The following is a 20148-nucleotide window of genomic DNA, read 5'->3' as shown; positions in this document are numbered from 1 at the left end:
GGGGGGCAAGAAAGTGAGCAAGCTGCAAATTGTGTGAATAAGAGATGGCTGTTTTTCTCTATTTTTAGCAACAACCTTACATACTGTTACACAGCAGCTGGGAGACTAATCCACAGTAGTGCTGGCTCGCAATATCTGAACAGTAATTACAGGGGGATTTTTTTTTTTTTTGTTATCTTTGGCTGTCACCCATCATTGGATCAGAAGTCCCTCAGCTATATGCAAAGGCCTGCCTGAATTGCAGAGAGAGAGAAAATCCATTACATGAGTGTTGCACTTGCCCAAAGACTTGAATATTAACAACCTTCTGGTGGTAGCCTGACAGAATAAACACTTGACAGAATTTTTTTTCTTCTTCTCATGAATCACATTCACGTGGCAGTGCCAGGTGCATAATCCTGCTACAATTCTCCCACTCCCCACTGGTGGTGAGATTTGCTCTGTGTTCAGTGTTGTGATGTGTTGTCAGAAATTCCTCAGCGGCAAATGCTCCCGTTTGTCAAGAGGGTGTGAGGACTTATTTTCCTGGCTTTGAAATAGTTAAAGTATTTGGGGAAAGTTAATGTCTTATGTCTATGACTTTTCGAGGTTAGTCTACTCTAGGTAGCATTATTCCTTGTGTGCTATCAAATGCACTTTCACATTTTTTTGTCCCTGTAATAGTGATAAAAATATCCTGTTCCTCATGACGATCAATTCCCAGCGCAGCAGTGTCTGTTTAAAAGGTTAATAAGCAAGAGTTTACTGCTCAGTAGCAGAACATTATTTGGAACATGTCTGTAGGCTGATGATGGGATTGTGGATCAACAGTGTCACTTCACCAGGACCTGAGATTTCTTGCTCTCAAAACTCACCCCCTGGTTGTTGCTCTCTTTGGACAAAAGTGTCCTGTTTTCTCACGTCTGGCAGTTTCTTGGACCAGATTCCAGATATCAAACCCAGTCAGTCTGAAAAATAAATATGCATGTAAAATGATTAATGTATGAACAACACTAATTTTGACCTTTCTTTCCTTCTCTTTGCTGTGCATTTCTTTCTTTCCTACTTTCTTTTTTGGTGAGGTGGATTTTGTTGTGTTTAATGCTGCAGTGATACACTGAAGTAAATTGCTTTCCTCTAATGTGGTGAAATACACACAACATTGTCATGTTATTCCTGCTTACAGATAATTTTCTATATCCATATAAACAACAGAACAAGTGACAAATGAGAGTAAAAACTCCTTTAAATGGCCTCATCAAATATGGATTATATGAATTATTATGATATAAAATTATATGATAAAAGATACATTATATGTATCTGTGAATATCAGGTATCTGTCTTGTAATAATGAAGGATTGATTGTTGCTGATGATAATAGTAATTATTATAATTTAATGCCTTTTTATTAAGGCTGTATTTCCAACAAACCCACGTGAGATTATCACTTTCAGAAACAATGTAAATACTGAAGGAGAGTATATGTTTTTTTCAAAGTTGGGAAGAGGATTTCCTTTCTTCCCTATCACTTTACCCTTGAGTATCCTCTTAATACTCAATAAACCGTTGGTAAATCCCTGAGGTGAACGTGATCTGAAATTTTAATATGTGACCACTGCAGGTGTAGAACATATTTTGGTCTGCTTTGAAGTGATTAATTCTACTCCTTCTACCACTTATGTTGTGGTTCCAGCACAGTCACAGATTTCTCGCACCTCCTTACCCGGTGGGCTTTCCTGCAGTAAGAGATTAGCTTCATGCTCCTAGTGTTGCTAATCATGTAGAAGGAGTCACGTTGCAGGAGGTTTAGTCAGCGTGTGATCTGAGTAAGGTAACATCATATTTTCAAATGCAGAGTCATGGATTTGGGCTATTTTCACAATTCTTATTTATTTATTTTTTAATTATTAGAGTTTGCTCTAAAGGTAAATTTGATCGATGAAAATGAAATGCTATACTAACTGTGATCTGGGCACTGACGCTATCATTAACAATCTATCTTCTGCTATTGAAATAAAACCATGGAACCTAAATGAAGAAACACAGCCACTGGAGAGACATTATCACTCAGCCATATGTCATATTAGGGAAAAGTGTTTCACCTTTTTATATACAGTCTGTGATTAACACTAACAATTAGCAATAACCAAATTTGTGCTGCAGTTACTTACTTATTTGCGGCTGACCTTGTAAAGCTGGAGACTATTTCATATTTACTACTTTCTATATTATATTCAGTATTATGTATCTTTATTAATATTTCATCTTTATAAAGTTTGTGTGTTAACATCATACCAAGTGCAGAGTCTACAAAGAGCATGGGTAATGTTGGACTCAGAGGATTACACTTTCCTTGTGCTCACAAACACTCAGCCAGTTAGTAAGGATATGGTGTTTTGACAGTGGCATCTCTGCAGTATTTTGGCTTATTGCAGCATAACTCAGATAATATTATTGAGACTGTAACCGCAGTATGATTCTGTGTTGGGAGCTATTTTCACTTCAGTGGTTCTCCAGTTTGGAGTTGGGTTTAACAGTCATTTTATGCCAAACATATATAACAAAAGCACGGGTCTATGTCCACAGGAATAGAGAGAAATAATAATGTAGCCTATATGTATGGTCTGATGTACTGGATGTCTAGACCTGTTATTGACAGGTCAATCTTAGGTGAATGCAGGTCATCCGTCTGCACCAGTGGGTCTGCACTTTCCTCACATGAGTGAGAAACCATGATATTGCCATCTGTGAAGCTAAATCCCTCACGGCATCAGAATCACGTGTAAAATATGAATCTTACCACTGTGTTCACCCAGACATCCATACAAAAGACCTAGGAACGGGACAAATAATTATTTTTTAGAATTGTATGTAAGTAGATGATGGGTGTCTGAAACTCTTCAAATGATTCCTCAGTGGCAGCAACACACTTCAAGTGTCAAGTTGTTCTGGGAATCATTTTGATAGCAAACATCCTGCTTCCAAGTTTATTATTAAAAACTTTGCGCAGAGGAAAACTGCTGTCAGGCAGTCAATGGAGTTTAAGTGGCGGACCATGGGACACCTGGTACACTCTAAAAAATTTACAATGCCCTACCCTTTGTCTGTTAGCACATTCTGTCACACATAGGGGTTCTTCTTCTGAATATAGATTTCATATTTTTTAAAATTGTTGTGGCATTTTTCCTGTCATTCTTCTCAGTAGTCCGTACTAACAAGAGATAAAGAAGAAAAACTTGAATCTACAATGCAATGGCAAAAATGAAAAGAATGAAAAATATATTTAATAGTGCCAAGATGTGACACTGCAGAATGTGTGGAAATATTGTGCTATAGTAAAGCCTTTATGCATTCAAGGACATTACAGCTGTAATATTTCACTTTTTCCTGCTTGCGGCCCCTCTCAATACCATCTACTCTGATGTGTGCATACATTTTAAACAGCAAATGAATAGGCATGAATGCACCATATGCACTGCATCTGGAGCATTTGAATGTGGGATGTTACAGCTTTTGATGACTGTATATTCGTTGCCATCATTATTGCAGATTTTTAGGTCAATCGTCAATGGTACTACTGTGGTATTAGCTGATGCATATATTTTTCAAGTACATCAAATACAGTCATTCAAACGTTTTTTTTTTATTGTCAATATTCAGCTTGCTTCCTCAGTTCTTTCAATACCCGCTATTAACAATTAGAGTGTTATGTTAATTTACTTTTCATCTGAGTGCAGTAATCTAATTGGCTATCTTTGTGCCTGAGTTGTGTCAGAGTAAATTATTCCAGCCTGATGAATGTGTAAAAGCAATACAGTATTGTATGGCATTGCAATACAAAGCAACTGAATAATGGCTACTTTGCATGATTACGCAGAAAGTTCTTATTAAAAAGGATGTGGGCAGACAACAAAGATTACTGAAAGGTTTGGTCCTCCTTGATGGTTAAAGACCTCACTGAGGACAGTTAGCCTACTTTTAGGAACTACTTTCTTTAGAAGAAATAGTCCTTATAAAATATATTTACAGCGTTTCCTGTTGATCATCTAGACTAGAATAACACGAATGCTATTTCTGGAAAAAGGTGTTGCTGTTGAATTTAAAAATTGAAAGTCTGTTTTGTGATGCAGTTTGTTTTTAGTTTTGTAAGTACTACAAAGGCCTGTGGTCTAAATAAGGCTACAGTTACCACCACTGTAACAGGATGGCGGAAGAACGTCTCAGAGGAAGATATCTCTGTGAGGGCGGAAAAAACAAAACTACCTTTACTGCTTCTTATAAATTGCATTTCGGGTGTGCGAAAACACACAGCAAGTAAAGAAAGAGGGGACTACAAGTATAAACGGGGCAGGTGGTGAAAGCAGAGATTTTGAGGACAACGCGGGGGATGAATATGGGGGAAAATGGGTTTAAGTTAGATGCTAACTAGCCCTGCTAGCACCAGGAATCAATTGACCTGCGTCTGCTCTGGATGTTGAGCACCTGTTTTCGAGCTGAGTTTGGCTGCCTAAAGAATTAACTGACGAGCCAAGATGAGCCAGGTCTTCATGGGAGCTACACTCAGTGGCCTGGAGTTTAGTTTTCAGCAGAGAGGAAACTCGAAGGTAAGACAACCTGCTCTTCTAAGATGTGTTGATACTATGATGCATCAGTTTGTGGAGCTCAGTGATCAACATTTTTGCTAATTGCTAAGCGAATGAGTGCCACTTAGCTTAATTTAGGTTTGATGGTGATCAATCTAGATGGATAATTCGACATAATATTATGATTTATCACCAACACCAGCAGACATATGGTGAGTTCTTCACAGGTGTGAATCAAAGGCTTTGATTTTCAGCTGCAGCTGATTTGATTTTATTGATTAAATCGTGTATTGATGCAAACAGGTTCTTTTCACTGCCTGCAACCCTCTGTTTTTGTACTAGACATCAGATATTTATGCTCTTGGTGGCAAACAACATGTATTGAGGTTTTGGGGTCTCTGCTGTATTCTGTGGTTGATGGATAATGCAGAGATGGAGATGATGAGCTGGAGTTTGTATGTTTCCCTGCACGTGTGTATGTTTGTTATCATTATATGTGTGTGAAAGTAGACTTCAATTTATGTGGCTGGAAAATGTAATGATTCCCATTGTAGGATGAGACACTAGTTATTTGTGTTTCTATCTATATATTTAAAATTAGTTGGAATTCACTGACCCACTGATTTTTTTATTGTATTGCTTTTTGAAGTATGGACTTAAGTTAAGCAGGCCCACATCTATAAAGAAAGAGAGTGTGTAGCAATATTATTATGAATCCACAGGGCATTACACTGAATTATGTATCAAGTACACAGATACACTTACAAAAAGGGGCTGAGAGAAAACTAGGGTGTTTTGTGAAAGATTTTGCATAGTTTAATCATTGTAATTAATGTAATTTAAGCAATGATTGCAGGCAGGTCATTGTTCGTCCAGTTTTTGAGGCTCACTTAAAATTTTGGCTGTTAAGTAAGACTGTGACATTTTCTGCATTGCATATGAGCTGTTGAAGCGACTGAATGAATGTGTTGTTGCTGCAGTACACTTTACTTACATTTTGCCATTGCTATGACTACACAGGTGATGGCAACAGATTTGAACATGAACGGTGCACACAGAAACTCACTGCAGCATAGTGACTCGACCTTTGTTTGCATAGGTGTGCAGTTGGTGTACAAACTACCAGTCACCATGCTCAATAGTTGTTTGATTATCATATCAGTTGGCAGCTACACAGGCTGGATGTTAGCCAATAGCCAGGCATCAGCAGCATTCAAGTACTACCTCTCCTTCTCAGCCATTGACTGTGACCCATTAAACATAGTTTTTGTATTTCATCTGCTTTGTTTTGCTTTATATATTCCTCCATGCCAGAGACATGCAGCCAGAGCCAGAGGCATATTGTTTTGGGGTTGTAGTCCATCTGTCTGTACGTATGTCCGTCCCGCTCTCGTGGACCTGATATCTCAGTAATGCCTCGACGGAACTTCTTCAAATTTGGCACAAATGTCCAATAGGACTCAAGGATGAACTTACCAAGTGGCAATCTATGGTTTCAACTGACAAGAACATAGCTATGGGTCTCTTTTACACCTAGGAGACGTTTTGCACAGGTGTAACTTATAACAAGGGATGTATGAATGGACTACATGAATTGTATTAATTTCACCTGTGAGTTCCTATTATGGGGTGTCAAAATGGCTGCCCTGACAAATAATCTCTTTAAATCTTACAGAATTCTGACAAACTGCCCACCCTACATGGCAGGTGTAATATAATTTAATGCTGCAACTAATGATTATTTCCATAATTTATTGATCAGCTGATTATTTTCTTGATTAATTAATTGTTAGGTCTATGTCAGAAAACGTCTATTTAATTAAATACAATGTTTAGACATGGAAAAACAGCAAATTTTCACATTTAAGAACTTAAAACAAAAAGTAACTTTAACAGTAAATCAATTGTCAAAATAGTTGCTGATCAATATTCTGTCATTAATTGATCATTGAAACTCTACAGTGTTTAAGGGAATAGAATAGAATAGAATGGAATCTAAAACTTCTATCTACTCCTGAAAAAGTAAAAATCTGGCATAGACGAAGACGTAAAGACGAAGAATGCACTGGGGAGTTTTTTTTACATCAGATTGTGTATACCGGCGTGCTTACAATACAATTATGGAATCAGATTAAAACTTAACAAAGTGTCAGTTTGAATCTATTTGAGTGATCATTGAGAGACATGCTGTATTTTAGGGACAAACAGTTTCCCTTCTGGGTTTTCTGCAAGGCAACTGTAATCCTCACTAATCATCGAAAGTTGATTATGTTTGCAGTTGCGATTGTTTCACAGCTTGTTTCATATTCTTTGGTATTCAGAAGACACGTGTTTTCTTGTCCCTGATGTTTTTTCCTGTTGGTTGCATTTATCTGCAGCGGCAGGTGGATGATGCGTCACCAGCAGCATGTGATTCGTCTGCCAATCACATAAATCGTAGTCTCTAATCCTTCACTTTCCTGCTTCTAAATCCTCACTTCAGGCGCCTGTGCTCTCCCATCTAGACAATTCATCGCCGCCAAGCTTTCCTCTCTGAGATGAGAGATCATTGATGAGTGATAAAAGCTTAGAGTTTAATCCCAAACACATACAGGATTATAGGACAAGTGTTTCATGTTTGAAGTAAAGCAATAGCGCCTGCTGTGACTGAGTTCGCTTGTGGTAACAATTATTGAAGGACATATCCAAACTAGGGATGGACAGTGGTAGAAATTTCCTCATTCGATCGTCGGGAAAATTAACGATCAATTATCGATTCATTTTTTATATTATAAAATGCCTATGGCAAAAATACTAACGAAAGCAGAGCTTGAGGCTCTGAGCCAAACCTCTTCACAAATAACAAGCCAAAGCTACAGCGCTTATACACGCCATTGCGATGTTTACAGTGAGCTTCGTTATTTTTCAGCTCGAAATGTTCCCACACCAAACTTTGCCTTGCTCTCTTCATGTTTACCTGCTGGCAGCTGAAAATTCATTTTTCTCTGTTGAAATTTTAAATTGTGCCCCGGCGGGTTGCTGACACATAGTGAAATTCATTGCATTGCTTCAAGACACACAACACAACCTCGTTGAGACACACGTTGGATTGATCAGATTCCACGTGATCTACAAAATTCTTAACGATGAGTTATCAATCATTGATTAATCGTGCCCATCCCTAATCCAAAAACACTAAATAGTTGTCAAATAAATTTTAATAATAATAACTGCTAATAGAATAGTCAATAACCATGGATGGATTAGCCATGGATCGGGTGTGTCAGGCACTAGCCCGGTATGGCCGATGCAAAACACCTTCAAAGACACAAAATGACCACAAACTATACAGCTGTGTGACATGTGGTCATTCTTTGTCTCTGTCAGGGTGGGGGTCGTGGAGGAGTTGCATGTCTGCTAGGGGTGTAACGATAACGTTGTCTGCAGAAAGGGCAGATCGGTCCTTTTTCTTTTTGCCTTTTTTCTGATAGTGAGAGAGAAGGGAAGGGCCACAGGTTGTTAGCGCTACGCCTTTATGTTACGCTCTCTACCAGGAGCCAGTTGCATAAATCTGTGTGTTCATTCATGACTAAAACTATGTACGCACAAACCAGAAATATACATGTGCATTCTTTTCAGGGCAAGGCACATAGAATAAAGACAAGAAAGTATTTCACTGATTGTGAAACTGAGGCAAAAACGTCAACCAGTTTACATTAAACTTAAAGTCCAACTTCATTTATTGGGACTAGAGAGAGGCTCCAGGCAGGCCCTAAAACTGTGATTAGTAAATATTACAATAGTATGAAACAGTTTACAGAATGCCTCACAATAAATAATAAGGATATTAAACAATGCTAGAGGAAAAGTTGAGTACACAAACACAACTATTTCCATTTATGAATTGTAAATTTGTTATTGCAAACTTGTAATGATGATAATGAATGAAGCTCTGTGAAGTTGGTTATTTCATTTTATGTTTAATTATGTGTCTCTGCTTATTTTGTTTCACTTTACTGTCACTAACTTGGATCGCGTTGGAAAACTTTGTGTACAAATGGTCAAAGGAATACGTGAGGTGACAGATTCTGTGTTTATAAATTACAATTTATGTGCGGGAAAAGGTTTTTTTATGCATCTGTCCCTGAGTGACCTACCATGGCACCCCGGCAAGGTATCGCTTTGCCAATCTGGCAATATAAGGAAAGGTGGGCTCACTGTAGCTGTATGACTTAAATTGCTACTGTGTCGTAGACTGACCATCAGAACACAAAGCATTATGCATGTGACGTACATGGTTAAAGCTAGATCGTATTCACAATGCAAACCGAGCCACCACGGCACAAATACGTGTACCGTTACATGCTGTCATAATCCAGCCATGTCTATAGGTGACTTTTTGTTGGGAACTTCATAGTGCTTTCCGTCTTAGATACTTTTGTTGTGTAAAATATTTACAACAATTTCAGCTAGTAAAACAAAGAATTCTCTGAGATTTCAAAAAAAGCTAATTAATTTATAATGCACAGTGTTTTGAGACAGTAACATTGTCTTTTGTCTTTGTTTACCCACTCAACTTAGACACTGTCACAAGAAATCACATTAACAGATAATATTAGCTGCACCACCTCACCCTTCATGGTACCAGCCCCAAAAGCAGATTGATTTAATTGAATTAAACTGCATCACAAATTGAAAAGACTGCACTCAGAAATTAAATGTTAAAATGTTTAACTCACCACAGTAGATAAAGAAACAACCATAATGCAGCCTTTGGCTTATATCAGCGTTTTTGGAAATTAATACTGAAACCCCAATGGAGGCCAGTGACTGAAAGCTTTTTCCTCCTGCTGTGCATCCAATAAGCATAACATCCAATATTTTGTTGAAGAGAAAGTCCCTCAATGTCACATACAGTGCCCTAGAAACAAGTTAAAGAAACATTTACTTTAACTTGACAAAAAGAATGGGAGAGAAAGGAAGTCCTTTGATGTCAGCATCAATAACCTAATAAACATAAGAGAAGAAACCTCTGGGCAACCACTAACCAGGAAACATAACGCCTCACTGAGTGTACAGAAAGGCTAATGAAAGAACAAAGACCAAAATCTAATTTTTCTTTTCTCAAATATATATTGCTATATATTATGGATGGTGAAATTATGATTATAATTATCAAATGTTAAGCATTAATTAAAAGCTGAATACTCTGTCTAATTGAATATTATTTATCATGGGTCAGTTGCAGGTTTTAAGACAAAGAGATAATAAAAATGATGTACTGTATCATCTAACCAAGGTTAGAGGAGTATGTTTCACTCTGCGGATGTGTGTAGAGGCTTAAATCTCACCTTCCACTGTAATTATCAGAGGCCCTGCTGCCTAAGGGAGTAATCTCACTCTAGCTGAGGTGTTAGGATGGCACAGCACAGCAGGATACAAAACCACACAGAGCTGTTAGACTGAGTTGACCCCAAAGCTTGGAACTGTTGGCTCAACTGCAAATTCTGTGGAAATATCCACAAGAAACCAAACTTAACATGTTAGACTTGTCTCTAATGGACATATAGAAAATTTAAAAAGGTCAGTTCATTAAAATTATGTATTTAAAAAAAAAAAAATCCTCTCACTTACTATCTAGTCAGGCAGATATTTTTTTGTTATATGTCATGTTTATGAGATTTCTCTCTGAGACTTCTGCGGTCACCCCAATGTAATGGAGATGAATAGAATTTCATTGGTGGTGCTCACAGTTTTGAAAAATTACATTTAAAATATTAAACTGGAACGTGACACTTTGAGTAATGCACAAACCTCGCTGTGAATAGTTTTCATTAGAACTGTTTTCTACTGAAGAATCACTCGGATACACTGACACGAGCAATATTGTTTTCCTTTTGAAATTTGTAATAATAAAATGAATTCAACAGTTAATTATTATTTTTATTATAATATATAGAAATGTTGCACATGAATTTTTCTGTTGATTGACTACTGTGTTTGTGTGTGTTGTCAGGTCCCCTTTAGGTTGTTTTAGGTTTCAGTGTTTTTTTAGTTTTTTTAAAAATAGTACATAATTATATCAATGTATTTCATGTATAAGCGATGCTGCCACTAAACTACAGTTCAGACTTTTATTTGTCACATGCTGAGGTACGTGTTCTGCGTGATCTAACCATAGTCTAATTGTCCTATCGTTACCCTGTGGAATTGCAGAAACCGGATTAATTGACGTGTTCTGTCTGGATCTGCTCCGCTCCAAGCTCAGCTCCAATACACAACAATCAGCTGATTTGAATGTGTGTGTGTGTAGAGTTGTAGTGGTTACGTTTCGTTGGCAATATTGATGAACCCTTTGAAATTTCAGCTGCATGTAGGGGAAACATTGGACTAATCAATTAATGGAGCAATTGTTGCAGCTCTAGAGTAACAATAATTTGCATTAGATAGACAAAGATATGTTTGAGGTAATTTAGAAACAGTGTCGTCATTATATCATGTGTCCACAGAGAAACTGACAAGTTGGAAAAAATGGAGAAAAATGCTTTCCTAGTCATCACTACTATTCTTCTAGGCCCTGTTCACACCTGGCATTAAAATGCACATCCACATGCATTGTGGATGTGCGTGGTGACTTGCAATTTGGTCGCATTTCCCTGCTTTGTATACAAATGCACAAGTTTTTAGCCAGTCCAACAGACAAGTCCGTTGTCAAAGTGTTTGTGAGACAGAGAGAGAGTGACTCACACAGAGGGGCTGAGTGAATCATTGCTTTGTGCACAGCTCTAAGATGAAATAAGATTCTAACCATATGAAATAGTAAAACATTTTTGGTTCATTATGAAACTGTGTTGGGACTAATTAGACTTTGACAGAGGACGTCAGTGGAGTACGCGGTCCCTCAATGCGGCCCAGGATCACTATCCTCACTCCACACTTCTTACACCGCTCAGAGCAGACAGGAGGAGAGGATAAAAAAAGACTAAAAAAGACAACAGAGAGACTAGCATTATGCTCCACATAAAGAAAATTGTGTTCGTTCATAGTAGAACTGCATATATAAAAATGGACCTATTGTTATTATGTTTTTTTTTTTCCTGTCCCCAGCCACGTGATGAATAGTGAAATTGACTCTTATCCCCCAGGATTCCTGAAAAATTGTCAGCCTCTAGCCTGAATGCGGTCTGAGTAATTGGACCTCAAATGCGTCCCCCATGAGTCTTGGGTGCATTCACACCTGAACTTAGAGCTGTCCACTTGTAATCGGATCACTCGAGATGGATCTTAATGATCATGTCTTTTGAAGTAACTATGCAAAAAATAAAAATATAACACGGCAGTTTAATGAGCATTTCCTCGAGCTGTTAGTGCTCTGAAACAATTTAAATCTCATTTAATTACACACAGGTTCACAGAAGCTGTGTCATTAAATGGAAGTTCCCTGATGAAACGGAACATTCAGTCTTAACTTAAACACTAAACCCTGACAGAGGACTGTCATTACACATGTAATCCCTCTTGTTTATGTTTTGGCAGCAGCTTCCAGCCCCCACAGCCAAATCAGCAGGGATGACAGTGAAAGGAAATGGTCTTGTCAAGTGTGATTCATGCCCCCCCCCTCCTGGTGCCAGTATGCAGACTTTGCAAGTGTAGTTCGAAAAGCTGCGGTACAGCAGATATGTCTATTCATGTTACAGATGCCATGCTTCCTGTTCACAGCATCTTTTTCACTGACCAACACCTCTGCCACTAAAACACTTCCAAGAATGGTAAAATTTTAGACATGCAGAGGGAAAGAGAGGAGCGGTTGTCTGAGGAAGTTGTTTATCTAAGATTATTAAGGCCAGTTTCTCTAGTCAGACTCACATTTCCTGTGCTTTCATTTGCTATAATGTTTTCACTAATGCACTCAGCATTAGCCATTAGCTGTTCATCCGTGAGTTCAGAGAAAGTGCCTAATCCTGTTAGAGAGCATTCGAAATCATTTCACAGCTAAAGCATTTTTGTCTTTAAAATTCACACGGCGTTGCAGAGAAAATAAGTCTGCCGCTCTCAAAAATCCTGCCTCGTGGCCGTGACATGTTCGTGGATGCTTAGAAGTTCAACTTTGAACTGAAGTCGGAGGTGTTTATCCTGGGATGCACATTTTAATCACCATAGTTGGGCAGATTCAACAAACAAATGAAGCACTGTTTTTACACCAAACACAGACAAAGATTCATCAGCCTCTAGATACTTGGCCTAGATTCAAACTTTGACAGTATTTACAAAGACAGTTCTTATAGTTCAGAGATGCGCTGAGAACAGCACACTCTCAGACCACCCAGTGTCTATGAAAAGACTCCACATAGTGTTCTGAAAGCACAAAAGCCAGACAGTGTTGAGTTGACATAACAGTTTAATCTCATCTAGACTTTGGCAGACTGGCCTTCTATTGAATCCTTCCTGTTTGTGCAGAGCTTTGTGTTGGCTGTGACCAAAATCAAAATGAGCCAGAGACTACAAAGCATTAGGTACAAGGCTTTTCCTTTTAACTTAAGAGCCCTGAGTCTGTGTATGAGCCCCCAGTGTTTATGAGGCTACATTATTAGATGATAAAGTAAACGCACATAACAACATTAGTCCAATTATGGTGCAGCTGTTGTCCCGTTGTGCCCAGACATCAGATACTGTTTTTATTATTCTATTGTTCATGCTGGAATAGAGTCTGTAATCCATTCAACATTTGAGGACGCTTTTAAAACTGCAGCAGGAAAACAAGAATGAGGGCAGGGAGAAGAAGAGAGCTTCAGTCATGTAAAACTCAGCAGAAACACCAGCGAGGGGGGGCTGCATTTTCTGCTGGAGCGAGAAATAGGCAGATATGGTGAGCCAGTACCAGATTTTTTTCTATGACGGACACACACACACACACACACACAACAAGCAAACCATTTTTAAGTGCACCACTAACCACCTCCAGGAAACCACAACCCATTTCTGCGTCTCTCCCTTTATTCCACCCATTACAGCGGTAACAGATACGATTAGTGGAGTTTAATGAGCTCTGCAGAGATGAGAGTTCTGCTTGCTGCTCTCTGCTTCACAGCTACAGAACCCCCCGGGGTTCAGCTCCACCGAACGACTGATGTGTGTTCCTCACTGTTTGCACCATCTTTGTCTCTTTATTGTCAGCATGTAAATCTTGTGCGGGGACTGTAGGTGGAAGCGTTTCTGTACACGCTTGTAAACACGTATAATGTGCGAGCATCTCTGCAGCCTGTTTATGGTTTGTCCGTGACCTGTGCTTTCTTCACGGATGTTAAATCGCTGCTGTGCTGTGTTCTTTATGCGTGCATGCAGGTTAGGGCTGCAAATATGACGACAGTTATTTCCTTTATAATTGATACATAATTACTGATTAATTTCTAATGAAATGACAGAGGAATCAGTTTGTCCCAAAAAATCTTCAACCATCAGCCAAAACCCAACCAAAAAGATTTACAATTATATAAAACAGAAAAGCTGCAACTCCTCACCTTTTAGAAGCTGCCACTAGGAATATTTTGAATATTTGCTTGATATTAGCCCTAATATCAACTAACAATTATATCTAACAATTCTTACCATTACTTGTTAGTCTGCTGATTATTTTCTGTATTCATTTTTTTTTGTCTGAAATGTTAAAAGAAAACTAGTGTTTAAGTCCCATTTTAATTTCCCAGAGCCCATTTTGACGAACTCTGACTTATGTTTAATTTATCCAACTTATCCAACAACTTTTTCGGTTTAGCTTTACAGATAAGAATACATTTGCTTTTTCAGCGCTGGAACGCTCTCCCTGCTTCACTCTGTAATTTCCATTTCTGTTTTTAAATCTAGACTTTAGACTTAACATTAACACAGCTTATTTTCTGTATGTAGAGTCCTAGAGAAAAATAACTGAAATGATGAATTAACAAAAAAGTTGTGTATTAAGTTCCTTTCACTCGACTAATCAACTAATCATTACTGTTCTACTTTATGTAGAGACTCAGGAAAGAATCAGGAAAGGAATGGGACAAACCTGAATAGTTGATTGTCATGTGGTCCGTGGTGTCATTTTAACTTCACTGACTGTGTCTGTAGGCGTGCTGTTGCTAAAATATGTAGCTATTACTTTAATTTCCTTCCATGTGCCCTTTTCCGTGTTTGCTGTGAAGGTATTTGGTTCATTTTGATTGGTCTGCCTTTTTAACTCCCATCTGCCTCGACTCTCCAAACCCAAACAGCCACTTCTGCAGACACTTCATCATCATCATCCTCTTCATCAGCAAACACATCAGGTGTGGAGCAGTAATAAGATCACTTAAGATGATATAATGTGCTGGAAGTATCCTTGGAAGCCAGTGAAGATTCCCTCATGAGACATAACTGTGCATGTAAACATCTCTTCCCTATCAGGCCATAAACTGTTTCATGCTGTATTTTCACACTAACAGACAGACTGAGACTTAGCATGAATTTAAAGCTTGCCATGCTTCTTTTCATGTTTTATGAGGTGAAACCCGGGATGTTTCTCAACCCAGTGATTTGAGTGATTTACATTCAATTCACAGTGTGATACTATTTTGGTTTTCAGGCCAATACTGTGGTGTCATTAGGGGGCAGTGTTGTATAGCACTTCTACCAAGCCACATCATTTACCCTGCGGACATGTTTGTGTAAGAAGTAAACTTTATGCTCTAAAATATTCTGATATTCATAAACCACGCTACTTAGAGCAGGACTGATGACTCTGATTTCAAAGTATCTCCCCTGACTCCGTATGTAGTGTCTGCTTATGAACTCTCTGTTTCACTCGGTTTTAAATGTCTTTCTCCTTTATTTATCCTGTGAAATGCTGTGTCAGAATTTCATTTTCTACATGAAAATATGTTCTTTTATATGTGTTAAAATCGATAAACCCACTCTACATATTTATCCCCTCAGTCCTATCCATCTGTTCGTCCTGCCTAAAATAACTTTATTATGATGATGTTAATGATGCTATTTATGATCTTGCACACACTTCTGTACAGAATATCATTAGTTTTACCTTCATAGTTCTTATATTCCATCTGCTCCACTTGGCAAAAGTGTAAGTCCAATTGGCTTAAACTGTCGCCCATTATGTGGCTGTTACATACTTATATATATATATACTTATATACTTACGATTATATATACTTATACATATGCAAGCCCTTTAAGGAAAATATGATTTTAGAAAAGCAACAGGCCACTACAGACTCTTTTTCTTCTTCTTTTTGTTAAATGTGTCTGTGGCAGAAAACAGAGAGCACGTTCTCCACGTCCACTCTGTGAATAAAAGTTTTATTTCACGCTGTTGTCAGTGTGTGACATTACTGTCCAGTCTCTTTAATGACTGCTGAGGGAGTTACTGTGACTTCAAGTTAATTTATGCAGCCATTCATCCCAAACATGTTTCAAAGCTCTTCACAGAGAAAAATTGCATCAGCTTAGATCTAACTAATTAATAATCAACCACAGGACAAATAGTAGTTGTTCATAATAACATCCTGGAGACATACGATAAGTTTTCATGGGTATTGTGAAGATTTTAATTCTGGTTCATTTAAAACCATAAAACACACAGTTCTTGTTCTCATATTGACGAATGTTAAGATGTTTTTCCACAAAACCCCTTTTACTATCTAATAAAATAAGCCAAAATACTCAAATACATCAGTGCAGTTATAAAAGAACTCAATCTTAAAAAAGATACAGTTTCAAATACCATAATTATGATTTAAATGGGAAAAGAATAACTGAACAAAAATAAGACTGTGACCAATTATTCAATGTCAGTTTTGGGCACTTACAGTGATGCAAACACTTTTTGCTTGGCAGTGGATTCGGGTACACATCCCTAACGGTAAGCCTGTCTTATACAGTGCATCACTGAGCCTATTTATCACCACCACTAACTTCACACTGAGAGAGAAACTCACACAATCAAAAACTATCAAAGTCCAGCAGCACCTGTAAAATTGATGACAACTTCATGTCTTCTCTCTTTCATGTCATGAAAATGAAGGTTTCATAATAAGTGTTGTTTAAGCTTTGACACTTCATGACTGTCCTCCTCCATTCACCTTACAAGTAGGTTATGTAATGCCAGAGTCTTACTTGATGGAATACATTAGAATTAGAAATATATGATAATGTTATTCAGAATTTCGACTGAAATATAAACAGCTTTATAACACAGGGATTAAAACGTTTACCCTTTTTCCAAAAGGGATTCTGGTTAATGCGCACTATTTCATGTGATGTGCAGTGTTAAGTAAAGTTTTTTTTCCATATTTCACACCAAAATGAAACCAAAAGGACCTTGGCTGAGTATGACCTTATTCTCTTCAGTGCATAGCAGGAAGTGTAAGTCTGACATCAGAAGTGCAGCCGAAATGGATTTTGGCTCATCGCATATTTCTCAACATTTCTCTAAGATTTCATGTGCACTGCGAACACTTCCCATGAAATAAGCCCCTTTTATCTCGAGTTTAGCCTGACTACTGCACCTTATGCTATTAGGTTTTCTGCATATATTCTTTCAAACATTTTTCATCGGTAGTGATCTTATTTCCCCAGGTACCCACAGTTCCCCCTCCTGAACAGATAAAGGCCTGATGGGTTCCTGCTGAGGCCTCCCCTCCTTATTTGTGGTGGCATGGATGACATGTAAGGCACTTTGAGATGTGCCTATGCTGACGAGACACCAATAGAAAGAAAAAGGAGAGATGACAGAAAGCGGGAAATAGACAGAGCCAGAATGAAAATTGTATTTCCTTTGCAGTCATTGTAACCTAATTACTACATGTTTATCTTTCTCTTTCCTACCTGTGCCTCTCTTTCATCAATTTTCAGATGATGGCACAGAATGCCAATCCCTGTAGTTTGCCATATGCATTATTATCCTTGGCAGCAAAGTCGCTGCATTATACTACACCAAAATGTTTGCTGTTATTGGCCTCTCCTGAAGGAATAGTTCGGGCCACCAAAGCACCTGCAATAATTATTGCTGCTTGGTCTGTTGTGGCAGAATGTAGGATGAGAGAGATGTCCCTGATAAAGTATCCGTTTAGATCCTGAATGGATTTTTATTTATACACATGAAGGAAACACCTTTTGAGAAACGCACTGATTGTTGGCTTCATTAAATTTGTTAATATAATGTGAAATGATGTGTGATGCCTCCAAACCATACTTCAACGGCTTAATGATCGCAGTATTGATGGCTGGGCAAGCGATGCTTGATATCCAGGGTAAAGGTTACTGTGTGTGTGTGTGTGAGAGAGACACCCAACATACTGCAGCAAAATATATATATTGATTCAGTGCCTGGCGTATGAAGCAGCTTTAATGATCAATAGCTATGAATTTTATTTTAGCAAGGACGTTTACACTACAGTGGCCGTTTGTCTAATCTGTTGTGTCAGTTTTGAAATGTCTTCATCATATGTGGAGCCTTTTGTAAATGAATAGATTATTTCTGTGATAACATAATCACACATTAAGTAATGTTTCAGTTTATGACATAAATTCAGTGGCCAATTAAACTGAACATTACGGCGTTCGTGAAGGATTTATTGCAGGGCTGTTGTATTGGAGTGTAGCTAATAAACAAGCAGCTCAGTGAGCAACCTCAACAATAAACACATTTGAATTAATTTCAGTTCATCACTCTGTGTTGATCAAAACTGAGCATTATTATGTTTGTAAAAGTAGAAATTATGGCAGAGCTGTTGCACTGGATTGCATTTTTATTCAAACACCCAGGCCTAATGTTTATCGCAATCTGTGAATTTACCACAAAGTGTTAAACATGCTTTTGGTCATTTACGAGTGATTAGAGCACAAAATAGTGCTCCACCAATCTCATGTGCTTGCTCTCCATACAACCAGAGCTAAATCTACATCCTGACATTGCTCTTGTATTCTGTGGTTGTGGTCTCAGATTATTTCCTGTACATCTCAAAGCTGTGCTGGCTCACAAATCTAAAACCTGTTCAGTTTTGCGTTTTCAGGATATGAGCTGGAAAATGATCACTAGTACCTGCATGTTCATTGTTTGCCCAGGAGAGGGCACTAAGAGTAAGCAGCTGAACTCACATCTGCCACAGCTCAAATGAAGTGAGTGAAGAGGCTCCACACAGAACTGCTACTGTGCGTCCGTGTGGTTTCCCTTTCAGTGAAAATAAACTTATATTGGAAAGAATGCCTTCAGATCAACCAGAGTTAAATACAAACTCAGTAATGGGAAAGAACTGATTCACTCACCTGCTGACTGTAGTCCATCCACTAATGTGTTAGGTGCTCAGCGAACCGAACTGGCCGGAGTGTCTGTGAATTCAGGAGACAACCTTCCCACTCACGTAATCAAACATTTGACGTCTGCTCCACTCTCACCTCGAGGGGACACAGTCTTCCTCTCCAGCCCCCTCGTTCCCCTCTTATCTCTGCCGCCTTCAGTGCCGACTTGTCAAATTTTCTACTGAAAGCTTGTTTGCTTGGAAATGTCAGCAACGGTGAAAGAATTTTTTGGTTATGTAACACATTAATCTATGCTCTTTTTTTTGCGTGGGCTTTTGTGTGTGAAAGAGGCTTTATATTTGCATCCTGAAAAGACCCTATCCAGATTCTTGGCCTGAAATCACCCTGCTCTATATGGATTTAGCAGGTTGCATTTCTTTATTTGGCGGAAATGTGTCAGTGCCTGATTCCAACAGTACACAAAAGATTTAATGGCTCAAAGTCTGTATCAGATGACCTCTGGACAGAAGGTCAATCCTTGATCACTGCACCCCTCTCTCCCTTTATAACTGACAAAGCTATAACTTTGAGCTTTTAGCAAAGTTTAAATGCTGGAAAGATGGATAACGAGGCATTAGGGGTTAGTGCAGTAGCTCATGAAAAATACAGAAGATACTTATGCTAAAAAGGCACAAAAATATGGTAATTGCCTTTTCTTCAACCCTTTCATTTATCCAACATTTCCACCATGTGGGTGGCCTCGGAAATAGTTGCAGTGACCTTTCAAAGACTAAGGGGGATTAATGGTAAATGGAAGAGGGTTGAGGAAGTGTGTGTGTGTGTGTGTGTGTGTGTGTGTGTGTGTGTGTGTGTGTGTGTGTGTGTGTGTGTGAGTGTGAGAAGGAGGAAATACAGTAGGGCTGACTAATTTTTTATGTGGGGGACTAGCTGGAAAGGAAACCTGGAAGGAGAGGTTTGCCAGGGACACACAAGGGCAAGAACAGGGAAACAAAAACAGGATGGCTCTAGGGCCGACATGGAACATTCTGGACCAGAGAGGGCGTCGACAGAAAGTCGGTGACAGTGTGACAGTAGGAAAGTGTTCTTCCACTGTTCCCTGTTGTTCATGCTCAGTAAGAGGAAAGGAAGAAGACACATTGTGTGCATGTGTGATGGCACTCTGGTAATGAAAGCACTTTATGATCCACTTAAGCCTGCCTGCAGTCTGGTAGGGACCGCATATAAAACCCATAATTTTTACTTTTATAATTTCCTTTTTATAATGCCATCTTTTTCTGTGTGATTATGAGGGTTCTCTGTGCAGTTGACA

General features: G+C 38.5%; 1 protein-coding gene and 1 long non-coding RNA gene across 3 annotated transcripts in view; one reads left to right on the top strand and one right to left on the bottom strand.

The window, feature by feature from the left end:
- Window positions 1-19048, bottom strand: part of LOC147817892 (uncharacterized) — a 21214-nt gene extending 2166 nt beyond the window's left edge. Inside the window, exons 1-2 of the long non-coding RNA XR_015438538.1 lie at window positions 18846-19048; window positions 855-947 (exon numbers count right to left, since the gene is read on the bottom strand). This is a non-coding gene — a long non-coding RNA (uncharacterized LOC147817892). The remainder of the gene's footprint in view (window positions 1-854; window positions 948-18845) is intronic.
- kazna (kazrin, periplakin interacting protein a) overlaps window positions 1-20148 on the top strand; it is a 178979-nt gene that overhangs the window by 3302 nt on the left and 155529 nt on the right. The window lies entirely within an intron of this gene.

Source organism: Seriola lalandi, unplaced genomic scaffold, assembly GCF_002814215.2.
Source record: "Seriola lalandi dorsalis isolate HSWRI2012SDOR001 ecotype SW California unplaced genomic scaffold, Sedor1 jcf7180002054861, whole genome shotgun sequence".
Classification (NCBI taxonomy): Eukaryota; Metazoa; Chordata; class Actinopteri; order Carangiformes; family Carangidae; genus Seriola; species Seriola lalandi.
Note: the sequence above shows the minus strand (reverse complement) of the source record. Positions and strands in the feature narration are given on the sequence as shown.